A 23,868-nucleotide genomic window follows, 5' to 3' on the forward strand; every position below is an offset into this window, starting at 1 on the left:
AGGAGGATGACGATGACGAAGATGAGGACATAAATCCCATTGTTATAATAATATGGATGATAATTAAGTTTTGTAGCTTTATTTTTGTAAACATAGATGGTGATTGCACATTTTAGTTTTACTTTCATAATAAAATTATGTAAACATTGGAAGCTTAATGCATTAACTATCCTACCACTCATGCCTATCAAAAGTCAACAAATCCCTACTTTCTATGAATAGGAATTTCAGAATATGATGCTCTACCTTTGACAAGCTTATGATCTTTTGATAGAATGCAAAAATTTTATAAAGACATTCTTCATCTCTTTAAATACTTCCATGTCACTTATTACATTTATAAAGTATTGGTGGATTGGAGTGGGAAGGTAAGTCCAAAGATTTTGATCCAAAATAATTAATCATCATATTTATTATTATATAAAGATTGGAATGGATTGGTAGTTGTTCTTTTTGTGCTTTCTAAAATAAAATATTATATAAAGCATATTTTGATAGCTGAAATACTTTATGAAATTTTTTGTCATAGAGAAAATATGGTTCGGATAACACGATGGAGCTTGATTATAGGATCCTCACAACTTACACCTTCACCCTAGGATGCATAGTAGTAGATAGTTACTACTCAAGTTGCTAAGCCATCTCAATCGACATAATCATTACTGTAATAAATATCAAATGAAAGTTTTGCAAATTTAGGGAATGATTCTAGCCTAGATAGATAGCTAGGGACTAATATTGCTGGTTTTTCATTTGATCTAGAATAGATTTAGATATTAAGATTTAGATTCAAATTTAATATATTATTTTTATTATTTTTTGTACAGATTCTAGTATCTCTAAGAAAAGAGGATGAGGTCTGATATGTAACACTGCCCTTGACAAGAAAAATGCCAAAGGAGAATGATTGGATATCCATTTTTCTCAAGAATTAAATAGAAAAGTATGTGGTGATGATGTAAATTGTTTTAAAATAGAGGGATTGATATGTATTAGGTGGTTTGTACCCCTTCAAGTGCAGAATGGGATGATATAACAGATAGAGATAAGCTGATCATGTGGACATATATGAAGGTGAGAGCATGCAATTTATTTGTTGCTTCTATATAAGTTTCTCTTTTATGATATTTTTTAAATTATTTTGTATTCTTTGTATTGTTTTATGGCTTAACTAAAGGTTAAGTGCAATTTTCTTTTTTTTTTAATTTTCAAAAATACTTTGATTTATCAGAAGGTATTCATCTATATGTCTTGAATCAGTTATAAGATCGATATAGAACATGGATATATAATTTACATAAAGCATTTAAGACTAAAAAAGGTCATCCAAATAATGTTTCAGAGGTTGATTGGCATGGATTGAGTGAAAATAAGTGGAATACAAAAGAGTTTCAGGTATTGTTTATAGAAGGCTACTACATTATATGATTTTCTTTACAAGCATAATTTACCATAATATTTCAATTTAGAAAATGTGTATCCAAAATGTATGTATAGTTCTTATAATTCATATGTTGTAGTCTTTTGAACAATTTTGTAATGAACTGATATTTTATCATCCTTTAATTCAAAAAATGAGCATCCAAAATGCAAAAAATCGTGCTAAGCAAGAAAGTGGTTGCATTACAGGAACTAGATCAATAGCTCAAAATGCTTGGGATATGGTAATACATTATAATTAGTTATTCTAGTATCATTCAATATGATTCTTCTTTTTTTATCTATATCAAGTTTCAAATTAAATTATTTTTAAAACTATTTTTTTATTTGTCAATAGAGAAATCTAGACACTAGAAAATTATCTGATGCTATAAAGGTGTGGGAGTCTGGTAGCCATAGATCTAATGAAAGTTGGTCTACTTTAAAAGGAGAAGAAATACTAGTATGTATATATTTTTTGCAAAACAAAGGAGAATAATATTTTGCATAGAAATATCTTTAATTTTGATTGGTATTTCAGAGTATAATTTTTTTTGACTCTTTTTAATAAATCTAAAAGTTTTTTTACCCTTTTATTAATTATTATATATTAATGTAGAACCAACTTAAAGAAGTGGCTGAAACACATCAAGAAGAAATTTTTATTGCAAATATGCCATTAATTGAACACTTTGCTATAGTATTGGAAAAGAGGTCAAGCACATGGGGTATTGGATTAAAAGGAGGTGTCTCAAGCTATACTAATAAAGAAAGGCTTTATACTATTAAAGAGGTTGCCCTGGACCAGATAAATACATTAGAGCAAGAGGTTGAGAAGCTTAAAATAAAACTTGAGGCTCAATGGAAAGAGATGGAGACATAATGTGAGGAAGCCAAAGTGCAACAAGAGGAAATATAAAATAATTTTCAAGCAAAATTTCAACATCAACTTGCTGTTTTATTTGAGTGATTTACTCAAGACATGATTTCTCACTTACATTCAAGTTCATCCTCATCACAGTCCGCTACTAACCAGGTAAATATAATGGTTAACATCATTAATTAGTTAGTTTTCTTAACTAACTTTTATACTTTTCTTAAGCTTGTATGATAAATTTGTTTATAGCTTATGATTTGACATTTAAGTTAATTGATATACCTATATTTTTGTTGTGTAGGGACCCGATGCGTGATTGAGTTTTGTTGGATGATAAAGTGATGCCACTCCTTTTGGTTGCATACTTAGTAATTGCTAGTCGCTAATTGATGTATTAAAAAAATAAATCTTAGCTTATGTTATATTTGATACTTATAATTAGAATTTAGATGAAGATTTGCATTATAAATATTTTAGAAATGGACATGTATGGATTTAGAACTACATTTTTATTGGATATAAGAATATTTTGTAATTATGTGAATGGATATAGCTTTTAAAACTTGTGTATGGTTATTATATACGTCAGTAGAATAAATTCCATTCGCAATGAGTTGTATAGATAGAGATGGCTATTATGGATCCATAGGTGAAAAAAAAAGACTATCATATAAAATTTAAATAGCAACAAATAAAATTATATTTGTAGTGATGATTACTACCATTAACATTATAATTTTTTTGTTATGATATGGCACTTGTCATCACTAGAAGTAATCCTTTAAATGGTGACAAAAACGGTCACCAGTTATGATTGAGTATAAGTGGCAACAACAGGTTGTCACAATTAGTCTCATATTTAGTGATGAAAAATATCATCATAGATAAGTTAATCTATTAGTGGCATATTATGTTGTTACAAAAAGTAAGACTTGTAGTGGTGATAGTTCATGTCACTAGTTATTTACATATCAGTGACAGTATTTAGTCACTACATATAGTATGATCTTCTATGGCGATGAAAAATTAGTCATCACTAAAACTATTAGTGACGGTCGTTTTACTCATAGCCATTTTGATTGTCACTAATAGTTTTAGTGGCAATATTTAGATCTTTTTATGACAACTTTTGATGCTACTAAAAAACTAAAATATTGTAGTTAATTATGTATATAATTAATTCAAAGTTATTCAATTATGGTTAAGTGATTGTCCGACACCCTTCTCAATTTCAACATTCCTCTTCTTCAAGATCCATTGTTTGAGCAAACTTTGATCAATGTTGGTCTGAGCACAACCTATCTACAGAGTAAATTCTTTATAACATCTCTATAATTTATCTAGTTTGAAGAAATCTTTTAAACTTTTTCTTCAGTTTTCTAACAATAAAGGCTAATTTTTCATTGCTTCGGAAGGTCACTCGCAAAAGGATGGCTTTCAAGAGTAAGCCCCCTTTAAAGAGGGCTCATTCAAGTTCCACCTTCACACTGCCAAAGGCCCCAGCTCATCCTGCACCAATCTCAATATGAAGACCAAGCACTGGAGTGGAAACTCCAAGGAAGAGAGTCAAACATGACCTTGAGGTCAAGATCATCTCTCCCATCCACTCCCTTCTACTAGAGTCTACTCCTTAGTTTGTGTTGTTTGCAGTAGTTTCTCCAAAGTTTTCATCTCCTGCCTCAAGCTCTTTGGCCCTAACTTCTTCTGCCTCCAAGATACCCTTGATTTAGGTCTAAAGAATCTCCATGTCACCAATGATTTGGTTAGAGCCATGCAACTTTCAACCAACAAAAGTGTACTTTGGGCCCTTCACACTAATTACCTCAGTAATGATGCCTTCTCTTTGGTTACCCAAGTAAGTGTCGAGCTACTTTTCTTAGTTAAATTTTGATTTCAACACTTAATTTTTCTTCTCTTTTTGTAGCATGCCCACAACATTTGCTTCCTCTACAATGGCATGATGTTACTTAGATGTTATGTCATGGAGGTCGAGGAGAAGGCAAATGCTACTGAGTTAAGATTTTTTGGGCTAGAGGCAAAGTTGAAAGCTGAAGTCCAGCAAGCTTAGGAGAAGCTGAAGGTAGCAAAAGAGAGAGATGAAGTAGCAAAGGCCCGAGTTACTATGATAGGCTTGGCTACCAAAGCCACATATCATGAACTTGTTAAGGTTAGACAGAAACTCCAAGTGGCCAAGTAGTGGATTGCTGATGCTAAGGAGAAGGCTACCCAATCGGAAGCAAAAGCTGCTAAGGCTGTTAACAACTATGTGGTTTCAGAAAAAAATCAATCTTTAGATCCCTAAATGTACTGCTGACTCTTTCATAAAGTGCTTCAAAGATTATAGAGCTCAAGTGGAGAAGCTTTTTCATGAAGCCGATCTCAATAGCCTCGAAATAGGTGACAATGAGAGCAAAGGTGAGGATGAAAATACTCTGATTGATAGCTAGGCTTTAAAAGCCTTTTTAAATTTTTCTTTTTATGTTTTGTGCTCAGCAATGCCAAGCTTCATGGAACTTTTTGTGCTCGGCTATACCAAGCTTTATGCAAATATGAATCTGATGCAAATTTTGAATTTTCACCAAGTATTTGAGTTCAACAAGTACACTTATCTTATACATTGATATAATCCAAACATTATTCATGTTTGTATTTCACTAAATATTGAATCACTCTATCCCCCATACTTTGAGATGCTTTGATGCTCCTGATAGGAGTAGGTCGGTGGATTGAATTAGAAGGGTTCATGATAGCTCTCTAGCTCAATTGATCAGACCGAACTAATTCCCTATCCAAACCTAACTTTTATTAGGTCTTTTCATCAACTTGAGGGTCAGTATTTTAGAGGTCCTAGCCAACTCTTGGGTTGTCTTTTTTTGAGCCTGGAATCCTCCTCTAGGCTTGACTCATTAACTAAGTGAGATCGGATGATGGAGGTCCCAATTGTCATCGAGGTATCTCCATGGGAGAATGATTCTTCCACTAGGTTTTCCTTAGCCTCATGAGCTTCCTAGTCAAGGTCCTAGTCATTCTTAGGTTGTCCCTATTTCATAGATCAGTAATGTTATTCGATCTAAATCATTTAATTGCTTTATAAAAGATGCCGAGCCAAAATACTTAGACAACATTGTGGAGCAAAAAGAATATTATGGAATATAATTTTCTAATACAATCATCAAGTCTTACCAATATTAGGCCCTTAAATTATTGGAGTTCTAAGTTCATAGTACTGTGATGCCATAAAGATGCTGAAGCTTGTACCCTTTGGGTTGCATAACTCCATCTATTTGGTAGGGTCCTTCCTAATTGGAGACTGACTTTCCTTGTTCTTCTAGTTGGATGCTTTAGCTTTTTTGAGAATGAGGTTGCCAGGTCAAAACAACTTTGCTTTGACTCTCAAGAATTGTAGTATTGGGCTATCATTTGTTGATAAGATATCATCCAAACCTGAGCTCACCCTCTTGTCTCATACAACTCTTGATTAGCTGCATTAGCTCAAAGATAATTAGAGTTTTTCTACTTATTGAAATGTTCTATTTGAAGTAATAGGAGATTGATATCAAGTGGAATCATAACATCTATGCCGAAAGTAAGATTGAAGGGTGTTTCTCTCGTAAGGGTCTGTTATATAGTTCGAAATGCTTGGAGAACATTATATAATTCTTCCATCCAAAGTCTCTTTGCTCGATCTAGTCTTAGCTTCAGACCCTATAAAAGAGTCTGACTAGTTCGGCTCCTCCTTTGACTTGAGAGTATTCAAATGAGAAATTTTTGAAGAAAAAATAGGATATTTCTTTGGTTCCTTAAAAATAGGATGTTTCTTTGGTTCCTTCTAGGTGATCGAAAAATAAAAAATGGTTGATAGATTCAATTGTGGTAAATACCAAATTCAGCATAGAACTTTCTGAATTGAGCATTGTTGAACTGTCATCCATTTTCCATAATAATTAATCAAGGAAGTCTGAATCTGTAGATGATTGCCTTCCAAACAAAGTCATGAGCCTTGGATTTTGTTATCTGAGCTAATAGTTTAGCTTCAACCAATTTGGTGAAGTAATCAATGATCATAATTAAGAACTTTCATTGCCCAGGAGCTAAAGGAAATGGTCTAAGAATGTCCATTTCCTAATGAGCAAAAGGTCATGGGGAACTAATCAGCATCAATAGTTCTATTGGCTGATATTGGATGTTTGCATATTGTAGACATTAATTGAACCTCTTGATAAGGTCGATTGAGTCTTGCTATAAAGTCGAGTAGTAATATCCTTATCATAGAACCTTGTATGCTAATGACTTGCCCCCTAGATGATTGTTGTATGTGCCTTCATAAACTTTCCAAAGAAAAGAGGCAAGCAGAAGGATCTCTTGTATAACTTTCCCTCAAAAAAGATTTAATGTGAAGCTTGACATATTAGGTTTCGGGCATCATTGCAATCATCGGGTAGCTTTCCACTTTGGAGATACTTTTTAATTCTTCCCAGATGCAACAGTAATGGTAAGAAAAAATTAATTGATAGAATTAGTTTAGTTCAATTGAAAGTTCTTGCTTCATTAGCTATGACATCAATCTATCCCATGATTCTGAATTGACAGATTCATTTTACAATTCATGAGTTGAATAAAGTAATAGTAATAAGTACTATTTCATGATCTATCTAGTTTTGCTCCAAATCTACTTGCATTAACAAACTAGATCCATCAATGCTCAACTTTTCTAATATATTAAAGTACGACATCATTTTTAAGTCAATGCAGCTCAAGATGGTAAGCTTGAATAGAAGATTAGCTTTAGTAGTCTTCAATTTAGGGATCTGTTGAATATAAAATTTAGAAAAGCTAAAGAAATATCTTTTACCTTATATAAATATTTTATCATTAAAAGTCCTCACACCTCAAACTCTCCTCGGACTTGTCCAACGATAGGTTGAGAATCATGGAAGGCTTTTACATGCTAAACTCCAAGCTCCTTTGCAAGTTCAAAGTTGGTTATGAGAGCTTCGCATTCTACTTCATTATTTAAGACCTAAAATCTAAGTTGTAAAGCATATTCCGCTATCACTCCTTTTATGCTAGAGAGAATTAGACCTACTCCACTTCCATCCAAACTAGAAGATTCATCCACATGTAAAATTCATAACTTTTTAGATATCTTGTTCTTCTATTCTACTTTAGGTTTTTCTCCATCGAGGACGACATGCTCCAATAGAAAATCAGCAAGCACTTGAGCTTTAATCATTGACCGCGGGTGGTAATAGAGATCAAATTCTCCAAGCTCAATTGTCCACTTCACTTGTTGACTCAAAGTCTTTGGCTTCTGAAGAATTTGCTTTGTCACTGGTCAATTGGCATGGTAATCAAGTAGGCTTGAAAATAAGATCAAAATTTTTAAGATGAGATTATAAGAGCATAAACCATTTTCTCCAACTTCATGTACCTCATTTTGGCATCTTGAAAGACTTTGCTAATATAGTAGATTGGCCTTTGTAGATTTTCTTCTTCTTATATCAACATCGAGCTCATAATGAGGGGAGACACTGCTAAATATAAATAAAGCATTTCACCTGGCCTTGGCTTTGTGAGAAGAGGAGTTGAGTTGAGGTATTTTTTGAGCTGATTGAGTGTAGTTAGGCACTTCTCGATCCATTAAAAGTTTTTTTATCTAATTCAATGCCTTAAAGAAAGGAAGATATACTCGTACCGATCTTAAATACTAAGTGTAGCAATTCGACCAGTCAAATTCTATACCTCTTTTGTTGTCTTTGGGATGACATTTCATCCACAACTCAGATCTTTTCTAGGTTTGCTTTAATCTCATGTTGCATCACTATAAACCTTAGGAATTTTTTTAAGATAACTCCAAAATGCATTTGCTTGGATTGAGCTTCATGATAATTTCTAAGGGTCGTGAAAGCTTTTTCTAAGTTGACAATGTGTTGTTTGGGTTTCTGACCTTTTATAAGAATGTCATCTATGTACACCTTCATATTTTTACCAATTTGTTCCTTGATGATTTTGTTGACTATACTTGGTAGGTTGCCCCTACATTCTACAAGTCAAAAGGTATAACTATGTAACAATAAATATCTTTACTAGTAGCAAAAGTGGTCTTCTCCTTGTGTTGGAGAGACATCTGAATTTGATTACAACTTGAGAAGGCATCCAAAAATTTAGTAATCGATGTCTTGAAGTCACATCTATGAGCTGATCAATTCATAGAAGTGGAATGCTATTCTTCGAGCAAGCTTTATTAAGATTGATATAGTCGATGCAAACTTATCATTTTTTATTAATTTTTTTACTGAAACAATATTAGCCAACCAATCAGGATAATTGTCCTTATAGATAAAGCCAACTTTAACAAGCTTATTAACTTCCTTGTTAATGACTTGTTAACTCTCCAGTGCAAAACTCCTTTTCTTCTACCACACAGATTGGTACACCAGATCTATATTAAGCCTGTAAATAATAATATTAAGATTTGTACCTAGCACATCAAAGGCTGACCAAGCAAAAATATGTGCATTGGATCAAAGAAATCTAACAAGAGAAATCAACTATGATTCGACTTGAATTGTTTGTGAAACATCACCTTTGTTGAGTGGAATGGAGATGAGCTGTTCAACTAGTTCACCTCGTTGCTCTTTTAGTTTGTCATGAACATCCAATCCTTTAATGTGAAGTATTTCAATGGGCTTCATCCCTAGTGTAACTATATAGCATTGACAAGCTAATGCCTGATCAGCTCAGACTTCACCAAGTTCATTCTTGGTGGAGAATCTCATCAACAAAGGAGAAGTTGACCTACATCCCAGAGTGTGTTCAATCTAGGATGACCTAAAATAGTGTTATAGGAGGAGAAAACTTTGACCATCAGAAAATTCAATTTTGTAGTTGCTTGCTATGATTCCCAACCAATAGTAATTGGCAAAGTAATCACCTCGTTAATATGGATAAGGTCTCCTAAAAGACCAATGAGAGGAGAGGTGATCTCCCTCAACTGGAATGATGATAAGTTCATCCTATGGAAGGCATACAAAACAACACATTGGCTAGACTTCCATTATCAATCAGAATGTATCTTACATCATAATTAGGAATTGTAAGGGAGATCATAATGGCATCATCAAGTGGAGCCTGAACTCCTAGGTTTGTGTCAGAAAAAGTGACGATGCCCCCTATTCTCTATCTCTTCAGTGTTGCTGCATCCTTCATCTGCTCATTCAAGCCATGACTCCATAATGAGATAGCAACCCCATTGAATGGACCTTCAAAAATAGTATTGATAATTATTGCCTAGAAAGATAGCAACCCAAGAGGGGTGGGGGTGAATTGGATTCTTTAAAAATTTTAGCCAAATTAAACTTTAAGCAAATATGTGCTTTAAATTAAGCTAATTTGAATGCTTATAAAGTGAAGGTAGTATGCAACAGTAGGATTGAGACATGAATGAAACAATGCAAGAATAAGAGCAATGCAAAGCAAGTATTAAAAGAAAAAAAGTAAACAAGATAGGCCATAACATAAACACAAAATAATTTATAGTGATTCAGTGCAACACCGCACCTATGTCCACTCCCTAAATTTTTTTTTTTCAAAATTTCACTATAATTCCTCAGATTATAGTGTGTTTGTTTTTCTGGGTTTACAAACAAACCCAGTTGGTTTTTGTGGCTCACCAACCAAAACCTTACATCGATAGTTTTTCAGGCTCACTATCAACCCAGTTGATTTTTCAGACTCATCAACCAAATCTACAATATCTAATTCTGAACTTGGATGGGCCTAATCTTTAAGTTTTTTTTTTCTAAAGAAACTTATAAAGAAATCAAAATACAAAGATAAGAAATTTTAGCACAAAAGAAAAACTAAAAGATGAACTCTTTGATGCACAGAAGAAGAGGCTGAAATGTTGACCTCTTGAAGCTTGGTCATTCTTCTTTGAAGCTTGAGAGGATGTTGGAAATGCTAGTGAAGAATGCTCATTAAAGCCCCTTGAAATCAATGCTTAAACCCTCTCTTTTCTTTTTCTATTGGATATTCAATAGATCTCTCTCTAATTTGAAAGTTTCTCACTTTTAATCTACTTTTCTTGCTTTCCAATTTGATTCTCTAGCTTTTAATAGGTTTGATATTAGCTGAAGAATGAGTTTTGATCATTGAGAGGCTTGGACTAGCTATTAGAATGAAAAATTAGCCATTTGAAGGTATGTAGAAAACTAGCCGTTAATAATGTCCTGCACCCAGAGTTGACTTGTTTTCACTTTGGGTCAATCATTTTTTACTTCGAGTCAGCTCATCTGTCCCATGAGTCAGCTCGTAGACTACACTCAAAAATTTTGCTTTCTATTTTTTAAAAAAAGTCAATTCTATTGTTCACAAGTTGACTCGAACTCTGTGCTACTTGATACCAACATACTGGAGTCGACTCAAACCTTCTAGAGTCGACTCAAAATCTTTCAATTTTATTTTTTTCATATTTTTATCTTTAAAATTAAAATTTTCAATTCTAGCACTTTCAAATAATATTTTCTTCTTCTAAATTTATTTTCTTCAAAATGAGATATCCAAACTTGTGAGAACTTATTCTTTTAAGTCTTATGGCTTGGCATCTTGAGAGAATTTCTTTCAAAAATAATTTTTTCATTATGAGTATCAAAGAAATCTTACATTTATTCTTGAAATATAATTAATAATCTTTATACTTAAAATTTTGTGATCATCAAAATCAATCATAGGGCCAATAATCTCTTCCATTATGATGATGATAAAACTTTGAGTATATACACAATAAAATATAATATGTTTCAACCAATTTATAAATATGATCATGAAATGAGTAAATGAGCACTTGTAAATATATATTTCATGAATATTTTAATTTATCTTATATTCAGATTTTTGAAATCAATAATCACTCTAAAAATATTTGATACTCATTTTATATGATTGTTTCCATTCAAACAAATGAGCTTTCCTAGTATTTCAAACATGTGATCAATTTAAGTAATTTAAGCATATACTCGATATACATCTCTTCTTTTTTGATAGTATCAAAAAGCTCAAAGAAAGGATTAAGAAAAATCATCAAAATCAATAAGAATGTATCAAAATGAGAGATGCATCAAGTTCAGAAAATCAATTTAAATGAATCATCTCTTTTTTAAAACTTGTCTTTAGATTAAAAATATGCTTAAAATATTTTTTTCTTTTAAAATTTTAATATAAATTCAAATATCCATAGCTCTCATCCTTTTTGAATAAATATGACTCTTCAATCATATTTTCAAATAAGTGCTTTTAAGCTTTAAAAGGAATAGAGCTTTACAAAGATTTAAACAAAAAAATCAAGCATAGTATGTACTTCAAATTTATTTTTTTCTTTTCTTAACAAAAATCAATCATTTAAGTTTGAAAAAGACATGTATCGAGGAATGTATCAAGCAAATCAACGATAGCATCAAAGTAAATGAGAGTTATATTTTTAAATTCATTTCTTAAGTACTGTTGGTGCAAAAATCTGCTTGCGCCGGAGAAGCTGGAGTCGGGGAAGCCGCGGTCGCCGCCGGGACCTGCAAAAGAAGTCTAAACCGGAGGTGGGGTTGCTCCGGCAAGACCCTCCGATGCTCAAGTCAGTTCTCTGCCTCAACAAGAATGGAGTGATCAAATGGAGAATTTAGCAGAGTTTCGAGATAAGAAATGAGCTTAGAGAATAACGTATCTAGATCCCCCCTTTTTATAGGCGGAGGAGGTAACGGATCGATGGCGACGTCTGTAACCGTCGGATCGTGGGCCGTCCGTAGTCAGGAGAAATTTATTACGAGAGGTAGTGGAGCGGAATCGCGGCCATCACCGTAGCTCGCCACGTGGAATCTGTTACGAGGGGTGGAGCAGCGTCCGTTGTCGTGACTTGCCAGCGGATGGGAGAATCGCCCGGTATCCGTCGCAGGAGGTGGAGCAGGTTCGTGGCCATTATGGTGGCCTGCCAGGGGGTAGTGGAGCTGTGCGAAATCCGCCACAGGAAGTGGAGCAGAGCTACGATGGTTACTGTGGCCTGTCAGGGAATGATGGAGCTGCACGGAATCCGCCACAGGAAGTGGAGCAGGATCGCGGCCGTTATGGTGGCCTGCCAGGGGGCGCGGATCTGTTGATTGAAGCTCGGCAGCGGTCGGAGCCCGGCCTCTGTGGAGGTCCGGGAGAGGTCCTCCTAGCGGCTGGGGTCGTGGGTGGAGTCTGACTTCCATGGGAGTCCAGGCGGAACCCTCTCAGAGCTGAAGTTGCGGGCGGAACACGGCTCCCGTAGGAGTCCGAGCGGAGTCCTCTGCAATCAAAGTTAGAGGTGAAGTCCGGCTCCCGTAGGAGTCCGGACGGAGCTTACCAGCAGTTGATACTGAGAGCGGAGCCTGGCTCCCGTAGGAGTCCGAGCGGAGCTGTGCTGTAGTCGATGTCGGCGACGGAGCCCGGCTCCCGTAGGAGTCTGGGCGGAGCTGTTCTGTAGTTGATGTCGGAGGCGGAGCCCGACTCCCATAGGAGTCCGGGCGGAGCTGTTCTGCAGTTGATGTCGGAGGCGGAGCCCGACTCCCGTAGAAGTCCGGGTGGAGCTGTTCTGCAGTTGACGTCGAAGGTGGAGCCCGGCTCCCGTAGGAGTCCGGGCGGAGCCATTCTGCAGTTGATGTCGAAGGCGGAGCCCGGCTCCCGTAGGAGTCCGGGCGGAGCCGTGCTGTAGTTGATGTCAGAGGCGGAGCCCGGCTCCCGTAGGAGTTCGGGCGGAGCCGTGCTGCAGTTGATGTCGAAGGCGGAGCCCGGCTCCCGTAGGAGTCCGGGCGGAGTCCTCTGCAATCAAAGTTAAAGGTGAAGTCCGGCTCTCGCAGGAGTCCGGACGGAGCTTACCAGCAGTTGATACTGAGAGCGGAGTCTGGCTCCCGTAGGAGTCCGGGCGGAGCTGTGCTGCAGTCGGTGGCGGAGCCCGGTTCCCGTAGGAGTCCGGGCGGAGCTGTGCTGCAGTTGATGTCGAAGGCGGAGCCCGGCTCCCGTAGGAGTCCGGGCGGAGCCGTGTTGCAGTTGATGTCGGAGGCGGAGCCCGGCTCCCGTAGGAGTCCGGGCGGAGTCCTCTGCAATCAAAGTTAAAGGTGAAGTCCGGCTCTCGTAGGAGTCCGAACGGAGCTTACCAGTAGTTGATACTGGGAGCGGAGCCTGGCTCCCGTAGGAGTCCGGGCGGAGCTGTGCTGCAGTCGATGTCGAAGGCGGAGCCCGGCTCCCGTAGGAGTCCGGGCGGAGCCGTGCTGCAGTTGATGTCGGAGGCGGAGCCCGGCTCCCGTAGGAGTCCGGGCGGAGTCCTCTGCAATCAAAGTTAAAGGTGAAGTCCGACTCTCGTAGGAGTCCGGACGGAGCTTACCAGCAGTTGATACTGGGAGCGGAGCCTAGCTCCCGTAGGAGTCTGGGCGGAGCTGTGCTGCAGTCGATGTCGGTGGCGGAGCCCGGCTCCCGTAGGAGTCCGGGCGGAGCTGTGCTGCAGTTGATGTCGAAGGCGGAGCCCGGCTCCCGTAGGAGTCCGAGTGGAGCCGTGCTGCAGTTGATGTCGAAGGCGGAGCCCGGCTCCCGTAGGAGTCCGGGCGGAGTCCTCTGCAATCAAAGTTAAAGGTGAAGTCCGGCTCTCGTAGGAGTCCGGACGGAGCTTACCAGCAGTTGATACTGGGAGCGGAGCCTGGCTCCCATAGGAGTCCGGGCGGAGCTGTGCTGCAGTCGATATCGGTGGCGGAGCCCGGCTTTCGTAGGAGTCCGGGTGGAGCTGTGCTGTTTGTAGTCGATTCCGTCGAGGATTTCGGCTGTGGGTATTTTATACCCAACACCAGTCCCCCTACTTCCGAGTTTGAATTTCAAGCGAAGGAAGTACACAGAGAGAGATGGGTACAGTCGGAACCATCCCTTCGAATCCTGCGCACTGCCGCCTCCAGATATTTTGGCATTAAATGAGCGCGTGCCGGAGTCTTTTTGAATTGGAGCGGTATGAGGGGACGCTTCAAAAATCCCACAGGTACACTGGCCTAGGTACGGCACAATTATGATCCTGCCAACCGTTAGCCGCTTTTAGCCGTCTGCTAGGGAGAGTGGGACACGTGTCGGATGCGGACTGGCCTGGGGGATTCGCGATCATTATGGCGCCGGATCTCAGGGTCTATTTAAATCCGTCCTCCCTCCTTCAGGCGTCCTACTCCATTTCTGAGTTTTCGCTGGTGTTCGTCTTCTCTTCGAGAGCCCTGCTTTAGTGAGCGTCTTCTCGAGCCGTAGGCGCCTCCTGTTTCTCGTCCCCCAGGTCCCTCAGAGCAACATAGGTTAGTGCCAGCCTTCCTCTCACCGCCTAGGGGCTTCTCCTCTCATCATCACTTTTGTGCGTCCCTCCGAGTTAGCCTCCGACCACTCGTTCCCCCTTCGGTCTGTCTTTTTAGGGTCCTTTAGATCCTCCCTTCAAAACTACTCAAAATGTCCTCTGGCTCTTCTGCCCCCGGCAGTTCCGAGAGTTCTTCTGCTTCAAATCCCCAGTTACCTGTGGACGAACCCGCATCCGGGGTTGAGCCTCACCCGATTTTCACGTCGGGCGTTATTCCATGTTCGTCGACTTCGGAGGAACTCCTTCTGGTAAGGGTTCGGTATGGAATTCCTCCGGAGTACGATCTGGAGCTTCCTGGTCCCTCTGACCGGGCCTGCACTCCTCCTTCCGGTCGCTTCTGTTTGTATCAGGAAGCGTTCCGTGCCGGACTCCGGCTTCTGCTTCCTGCCTTCGTCGCTGCCTTCTTCCGCTTCTTGGACATCTCTCTTGCTTCTGTGGCCCCGAACTCCTTTAGGTTTCTGATAGGGTTTCTCTCCCTCTGCCACATAGTCGAGGTTCATCCATCCCTCTCCTTGTTTAGGCATTTTTATACCTTCAAATGCCATCCTTCGGCGAAGGACTGGTGGTACTTCTCCCCCCAGTTCGGTAAGAAGGGGTTGCTGAAGAGCACCCCTTCTTCGATTCACAATTGGAAGGGGAAATACCTCTTCGTCCACTGTCCGACTTTGGAACTGGGCCTGCCCCCTTGGGGTTCTCTGAGGGATTCCGTTCGCCGGGCTCCCAGCCTGGGGGAGGACGACCTCCAGGCCGCCCAGAAGCTTCTAACCTATCCCGCTCCTTCTCTTCCTAATCTTCTGAGGGAGCAGCTTCTTTTCAACATCGGCCTGAGCCCCCAGGATCCAGCGAGTATTTGTCTTATCTTTTCTTTTCTTTTCTTGCCTTCCTCTTCTTCTTCTCTTTACTTCTTTTTCCTTCCCACTCTTTTATTTTTCTTTTATTTTTCTTTTTTTTTTTGACTCTAGACTGATCGGTGTCGTTTCTTTTTCTCTTTTTTTTTTTTTTTTTTTTTTTTTTAGCAATGGACGCCGAAGCAACGCGGATGCTCGCCAAGGGCATGAGAGCTCAGAAAAGAAAGGGCGCGGCGGCCTCCGGATCGGCGAAGAGGGCCAGGGCGGAGGAGACTAGCTTGGCTGCGCCCGTCCAGGCGGCCCCAGCCATCGACATTCCTTCAGACGCCGAGCCAGTGGCCCTCTGGGCCTCCTCGAGGTGCCCGCCGACTGGGGCCCCCACATCGGGGGTTCGCCCCATGGAGGTGCCTGCCACGGGGAGGAGGAGGAAATCGGTGGCTCGCAGGACGAGTAGCCACAGAGCTACTGTAGACGAGTCCGTCTGCTCCGAGGAGGGATCGGAGAATCCCTTCAACGATAGGGACTTGATCAGGCGGCTGCTCGACGGCTGCATCCTGTCCGACGTCGTGGAGAGGATCGACCGCGCCGACCCTGAGCAGCGGGCCTGGGACTCTTTGGGGTCCTTCCTCGAGGTAAGCAGATGTTTATTTACACGGTCACCCGGCCTTTGTCATAATTCTCTATCCGTCCTTGCAGATTGGGCACCAGCTCTTCGCCTATGTCAGGGCAGCGAGCCACATGAGGAGGGACCTCCTTCAGGTGGAGGAACGCTACCAAGCCGAGGTTGCTCACCTCCAAGCGAAGACGGCCGAAGTAGTCGCCCTCCAGGAGGCCCTGGAAACAGAGAGGCAAGCCCAGGAAGAGGAGAGACAAGCCCGGGAAGAGGAGAGACGGATCTTGGAGGAGTCGGTGAGGAAGGCGGAGGCCGAGGTCGCCCATTTGGTCGAGCAAACTCCGGTTCTGGTCTCGGAGGCCAGGGCCCTTGCGGTGGAGGAATTCAAGGCCTCCGCGGAGATGAGGGTCCTGAATGTCCAGTTCGGCCAGGAGGCGTTCACCAAGGGATTCGAGCTCTGCCAAGAGAAGGTGGCCAGCAAATTCTCCGAACTCGACCTCGGCTTTCTTGAGGAGTCTGAAGATGAGGTCGGCCCTTCGTCTGCCGCCACCGCAGTCGCACCCCCCGCACCGAGTTCTCCACCTCCTGCCCCTAAGGTCTGAGACCTCTGATCTTGTGCCCTTATTTTGTCGCCATATTTCCTTTCTATTTTCTTCAAAATTATTCAATCAATAAAGTCGAATTTCTTGTTGTGGATGGCTTCTCCTCCCCCCCTCTTCCTTCTTTCTGCTTTTCTTCTTGCAATGAGTCGATCTTTGACGTTTGCACCTTCCGATGGCAGTGCCCTGCTGAAGCACTCCCCTTGCCCCTGGGGGTCCCACTGAAATCGACAATCCAGCGGTTGAAAAAAGAGGTCCTTCACCTGACGAAGAAGTTGAAAAAGTCGGAAGGCGAGCTTCGCAAATCGAGAGAAGGCCATTCTGAAGCCGCCGCTGAGGCCGCCCACTTTCGGAGTCTTCACGTGAAGGCGATCATGGATTACAGCCGGAGGAAGGCGAACTTCACAAAGGAGCTCGAGGAATGCAAGAAGAGCACCAGCGACCGAATTTGGGCTCAAGAAGCCAGGATCAGTGCCCTTAAGGTGGAACTATCAACTGCGAAGAGGAAGATCAGCCATCTGGAAGGAAACTCATCCCGGCTCTTGGCCCGGGTTGAGGATGAACAGAAGTGGTCGCAGAAGGTCTCCGACCTCCAGAAGCAGCTTCAAGACGTCGAGATGAGTTTCGACGTGCAGCGGGCCAGCTGGCGCCGGCAAGTGGAAGAGTACAAAGGGAGATTCCGGACGGCGGCCGACGAGGTCGTTCATCTCCAGAGGCAGCTGGTTCATAGGGCGCAGCTTACTTCCGCCCAAGATTCTGAAGAGCTCCAAGCCCTGAGAGGCACTGTTGAAGGGATTTCTGTCTCCCTCGGGGAGAAGACAGCCGAGCTGCAACAAGTGAAGATCCAACTGGCACTTGAGCGGAAGGCCGTCGCAGACGTGGAGGCGGAGTCTGAAGTTTTGTGGAAGTGGCGTCGAGAAGCGGAGGCTGAGAGCCAGCAACTTCGTCGGGCGCTCCAGGACGCGCTGCGGAAGAGGGAAGAACTAGAAGAAGCAATAGAGAACCTGAGGCAGTCCTGGTTGAGGGATGGAGTAGATAACCCTAGGTCGGAGGGAGCAGGGCCTCCTTAGAGCTCTTTTGTCTTTCTGTCTTGTCATGCAGTTATTTTCTTTTTGTCGTTTTATCCTTCTTTCCTTGGCCGTCCTGGCCTTGTAGTGTGTATATATCAGAAATGAAATGAAAAGAGCATTTTACGTTACCTCGTCCGCACGCTGCACTAATATTATTGTCTGCAGAACCTTTCTTGACGTTTGACTTGTCTGATGTAGACGTCGTCGGGGGGGGCTTTTTCCTTTCATCCGATCGTGATAGGCGATCGAGTTTCGTCGCCATTAACCCTTACCGCAGAAGTCGCAGATGGGGCCCGGCTCCCGTAGGAGTCCGGGCGAAGTCTTTCTTGTAGGCGGAACCCGACTCCCGTAGGAGTCCGGGTGAAGTCTTCCTTGGCGTTGGAACCCGGCTCCCGCAGGAGTCCGGGTGAAGTCTACCTTGGCGTTGGAACCCGGCTCCCGTAGGAGTCCGGGCGAGGTCTTCCTTGGCATTGGAACCCGACTCCCGTAGGAGTCCGGGTGAAGTCTGCCTTGGCATTGGAACCCAGCTCCCGTAGGAGTCCGGGCGAGGTCTTCCTTGGCATTGGAACCTGGCTCCCGTAGGAGTCCGGGCCTTCCATTTTACTCGAACCGGCATGAGGTTCTCCTCACGTTACCAGTCTGGCTTGTGGGGGCGCGTTAGGGCACTGTGAGGCCTCTCCCCCATCCGGTCTAAAAGAACCGGGCCTTCGACTTTGCTCATGTCAGGACGAGGTTCTCCTCCTGTTCCTGACATGGCTGTGGGGGCACATTAGGGCATTGTAAGGCCTCTCCCCCCTCCGATCTAAAAGAACCGGACCTTCGACTTTGCTCATGTCAGGACGAGGTTCTCCTCCTGTTCCTGACATGGCTGTAAGGGCACATTAGGGCGTTGTAAGGCCTCTCCCCCCATCCGGTCTAAAAGAACTGGGCCTTTGACTTTGCTCAAGTTAGGGCGAGGTTCTCCTCCTGTCCCTAACAGGGCTGTGGGGGCACATTAGGGCATTGCAAGGCCTCTCCCCCCATCCGGTCTAAGAGAACCGGGCCTTTGACCTTGCTCATGTCAGGACGAGGTTCTCCTCCTGTTCCTGACATGGCTGCATTTTTGGAGGGATCATACCCAGTCATAATACATCCACGCTAGGTGGGAGGGGCACGTTAGGCAGAAAGAAAAGTAGATTCAAGGCGAAATAGTAAGTGATACATTTACAGTTTTCTCGCTCCTCCTTGAGGCCCTCCGGTGATGGAGTCGATGGTCCCGATGGGAGGTCGGTCCCCGGGCTGCTCCTCCTTTTTCTGCGGTTCAGGCGGTGGGAGGGCTCTTGGCCGGTCTCCTCTACCCTCAGGCCTGCGGCGGATGAATCTGTCGAGTCGACCTCATCGGATGAGCTCCTCGATCTCGTCCTGGAGCTGGATGCATTCTTCGATGTCGTGGCCGTGGTCGCGGTGGTAGAGGCAGAACTTGTTGGGGTTGCGCTTCCCGGGATGTGTGCGCATCCTCTCCGGCCTAGGGAGCTGCTCCCTGACCTCCATTAATACTTGGGCCTTCGAGACATTGAGGGGGGCGTAGTTGCGAAATCTCCCTGGTGGGGAGCCCCGTCGAACCCTGCGGTCCGGGCTTCTCTACCTGCATGCCCGGGGTGGAGTATGGGCGCGCTTATGTCCAGGAGGGGATCGGGAACGCGGCCGGGCTTCCTTGGGCCTTTTCTCAACTGCGGGCTTACTCGAATCTCCCGCTTGACGCTCCCTTGCTGTCTCTTCGTCCTTCATTTTGAAGGCCTCTTCCGCTCGGGCGTATCCTTCAGCCCGAGCCAGTAAATTGACAAAATCTCTGGGGTACTTCTTCTCCAGGGAGTACAAAAGATCATTCTTCTGAAGGCCACCTTTCAGGGCGGCCATGGCAACTGATTGGTCCAAGTTTCGGACCTCCAACGCCGCGATGTTAAAGCGGTTGACGTAGGCCCGTATGGACTCCCCTTCCCTCTGCTTGATGTTGATTAGGGACTCTGAACCCTTCCGGGGATGCCGGCTGCTGACAAAATGGGCCACAAATTGGTGGCTCATTTGATCGAAGGAAAAGATGGTACCCGGCTTCAGAGCCGAGTACCAGTTCCTCGCTGCTCCCTTCAAAGTAGACGGGAAAGTCCGGCACAAGATGGCGTCAGGAGCGCCGTGAAGCAGCATCATCGTTCGGAAGGCCTCCAGATGATCAACCGGGTCTGACGTCCCGTCGTAGCTTTCGAACTGGGGAAGCTTGAAGTTCGGCGGGGTCGGTTCCTGCATAATCATTTGGGAGAAGGGAGGGTCAGTGCAAATATCCTCACTATAAGCGGAGGGCACGTGGCGGAGTTCTTCAATCCGCCGGCTCATCTCCTGGAGCCTCCGGTTCAGGAAATCCTCTCGACTTCGAGTCTCGAGGGTCCTTTGACAGAACGGGGGCAGAGATCTTCCAGGGGTGGAGTCGTGATCCGATTGAGGGCTCTCTACCCTCGGATTTGCCTTCCCGGGATGGATGGGGTGGCTAGCCCAGGTGGCTCGCCCCATCGCTGGGTTCTGGCATTTCGGAGATGCCCCTTCCGGATGCACCGACGCCTGTGGTTGCTGCTACTGCATTGCTTGTACGGCTTCGACGAGGCCTTTGACCTGCTGCGCCAGCAAGTCAAACTGCTCCACGCCGACCGCCGCCGTCGGAGGGGGAGGAGGAGGAGGCTGAGAAACTGGAGGGGAGGCCAGAGCCTGAGATCTGGCCGCGGAGGCCGTAGACCGCCGGGTGGACGCCCTGCACGGAGGCATCGAGTGTCGATCTCGCGAAGGGAGATTAGGAGTGGGTGACGGGGAGACGGTCGGAGGCGGCTCCGTTGAACACTCCTTTAAGAACAAGGGTGCTGCGAAGACACACCCCCTTCCTCTAGCGCCAATCCTGTTGGTGCAAAAATCTGCTTGCGCCGGAGAAGCTGGAGTCGGGGAAGCCGCGGTCGCCGCCGGGACCTGCAAAGGAAGTCTAAACCGGAGGTGGGGTTGCTCCGGCAAGACCCTCCGACGCTCAAGTCAGTTCTCTGCCTCAACAAGAATGGAGTGCTCGAACGGAGAATTTAGCAGAATTTTGAGATAAGAAATGAGCTTAGAGAATAACGTATCTGGATCCTCCCTTTTTATAGGCAAAGGAGGTAACGGATCGATGGCGACGTCTGTAACCGTCGGATTATGGGCCGCCCGTAGTTAGGAGAAATTTATTGCGAGAGGTAGTGGAGCGGAATCGTGGCCATCACCGCAGCTCGCCACGTGAAATCTGTTACGAGGGGTGGAGCAGCGTCCGTTGTCGTGACTTGCCAGCGGATGGGAGAATCGCCCGGTATCCGTCGCAGGAGGTGGAGCAGGTTCATGGCCGTTATGGTGGCCTGCCAGGGGGTAGTGGAGCTGTGCGGAATCCACCACAAAAAGTGGAGCAGAGCTGCGATGGTTACTGCGGCCTGTCAGGGAATGATGGAGCTGCGCAGAATCCGCCACAGGGAGTGGAGCAGGATCGCGGCCGTTATGGTGGCCTGCCAGGGGGTGCGGATCTGTTGATTGAAGCTCGGCAGCGGTCGGAGCCCGACCTCTGTGGAGGTCCGGGAGAGGTCCTCCTGGAGGCTGGGGTCGTGGGTGGAGTCTGACTTCCGTGGGAGTCCGGGCGGAACCCTCTCGGAGCTGAAGTTGCGGGCGGAACACGGCTCCCGTAGGAGTCCGGGCGGAGTCCTCTGCAATCAAAGTTAGAGGTGAAGTCCGGCTCCCGTAGGAGTCCGGACGGAGCTTACCAGCAGTTGATACTGAGAGCGGAGCCTGGCTCCCGTAGGAGTCCGGGCGGAGCTGTGCTGCAGTCGATGTCGGCGGCGGAGCCCGGCTCCCGTAGGAGTCCGGGCGGAGCTGTTCTGTAGTTGATGTCGGAGGCGGAGCCCGGCTCTCGTAGGAGTCCGGGCGGAGCTGTTCTACAATTGATGTCGGAGGCAGAGCCCGGCTCCCGTAGGAGTCCGGGCGGAGCTGTTCTGCAGTTGACGTCGAAGGCGGAGCTCGGCTCCCGTAGGAGTCCGGGCGGAGCTGTGCTGCAGTCGATGTCGAAGGCGGAGCCTGGCTCCCGTAGGAGTCCGGGCGGAGCCGTGCTGCAGTTGATGTCGGAGGCGGAGCCCGGCTCCCGTAGGAGTCCGGGCGGAGCCGTGCTGCAGTTGATGTCGAAGGCGAAGCCCGGCTCCCGTAGGAGTCCGGACGGAGTCCTCTGCAATCAAAGTTAAAGGTGAAGTCTGGCTCTCGCAGGAGTCTGGATGGAGCTTACCAGCAGTTGATACTGAGAGCGGAGCCTGGCTCCCGTAGGAGTCCGGGCGGAGCTATGCTGCAGTCGATGTCGGTGGCGGAGCTCGGTTCCCGTAGGAGTCCGGGCGGAGCTGTGCTGCAGTTGATGTCGAAGGCGGAGCCCGGCTCCCGTAGGAGTCCGGGCGGAGCCGTGCTGCAGTTGATGTCGGAGGCGGAGCCCGGCTTCCGTAGGAGTCCGGGCGGAGTTCTCTGCAATCAAAGTTAAAGGTGAAGTCCGGCTCTCGTAGGAGTCCGGACGGAGCTTACCAGTAGTTGATACTGGGAGCGGAGCCTGGCTCCCGTTGGAGTCCGGGCGGAGCTGTGCTGCAGTCGATGTCGAAGGCGGAGCCCGGCTCCTGTAGGAGTCCGGGCGGAGCCGTGCTGCAGTTGATGTCGGAGGTGGAGCCCGGCTCCCGTAGGAGTCCAGGCGGAGTCCTCTGCAATCAAAGTTAAAGGTGAAGTCCGGCTCTCGTAGGAGTCCGGACGGAGCTTACCAGCAGTTGATACTGGGAGCGGAGCCTGGCTCCCGTAGGAGTCCGGGCGGAGCTGTGCTGCAGTCGATGTCGGTGGCGGAGCCCGGCTCCCGTAGGAGTCCGGGCGGAGCTGTGCTGCAGTTGATGTCGAAGGCGGAGCCCGGCTCCCGTAGGAGTCCGGGCGGAGCCGTGCTGCAGTTGATGTCGAAGGCGGAGCCCGGCTCCCGTAGGAGTCCGGGCGGAGTCCTCTGCAATCAAAGTTAAAGGTGAAGTCCGGCTCTCGTAGGAGTCCGGACGGAGCTTACCAGCAGTTGATACTGGGAGCGGAGCCTGGCTCCCGTAGGAGTCCGGGCGGAGCTGTGCTGCAGTCGATGTCGGTGGCGGAGCCCGGCTCCCGTAGGAGTCCGGGCGGAGCTGTGCTGTTCGTAGTCGATTCCGTCGAGGATTTCGGCTGTGGGTATTTTATATCCAACAAGTACAAATTACTTTGATACAAATGATTTTACAAGAATTTTTCAAAGCATATCAAAATTCTTTATTATATTTAGATTTTCAAATGAGTTTCAAAATTGAAAGTATGTAAAAATAATTAGTTTGGAGTAATAATATGTTTCAAGTTCACTTTAACTTCAATTAATTATCAAAAATGATTAGACAATCAAATCATGATTAAATTCACATCAAGGTTTAAATTAAGGACATCATAAAGCAATTGTTAGGAAATTTAAGATTCATATTTATTTTTCTTAATTCAAATTAAATAAACATATAAAAGCTCAACTTAAGAAAATCATAAAACATTTGATTGAAAGTTTAAGATCAAAGTTACTTTTTCTTAACTCAAATTAATTAGTATTTTCAATCAAATTAAAGGCATATGAAGGCTCAAATCAAGAATTTAAGATCAAATTCAATTTTCTCAATACAAATTAATTTAAATTTTTAATTGGAGCTAGATAACTTATTTTGAACTTAAATATGCAACAAACATCACTCCCCCTATTTTTTTTTTGAAATTCAATGCTAAAAAAATTATTTTTTCTTTCGATACATTCTCCCCCTTTATTTTCAAATTAAAGCTAGATAATATTACTTTTCAACTTTTTAAATTTATATTCTCACATTCAAATATATTTTTAATTAACTAATCATTTTTTTTAATATTTTCTTTCCCTTCTTTTGCAAATAAAGCCAACTTAAAAATTAAGCACAATACAAAAGCGTAACTTTCAATTAAGTGAACTAAACATCAATTAATCTAAGTATT

This window comes from Elaeis guineensis, chromosome 6 (genome assembly GCF_000442705.2).
Source record: "Elaeis guineensis isolate ETL-2024a chromosome 6, EG11, whole genome shotgun sequence".
NCBI classification, from domain to species: Eukaryota; Viridiplantae; Streptophyta; class Magnoliopsida; order Arecales; family Arecaceae; genus Elaeis; species Elaeis guineensis.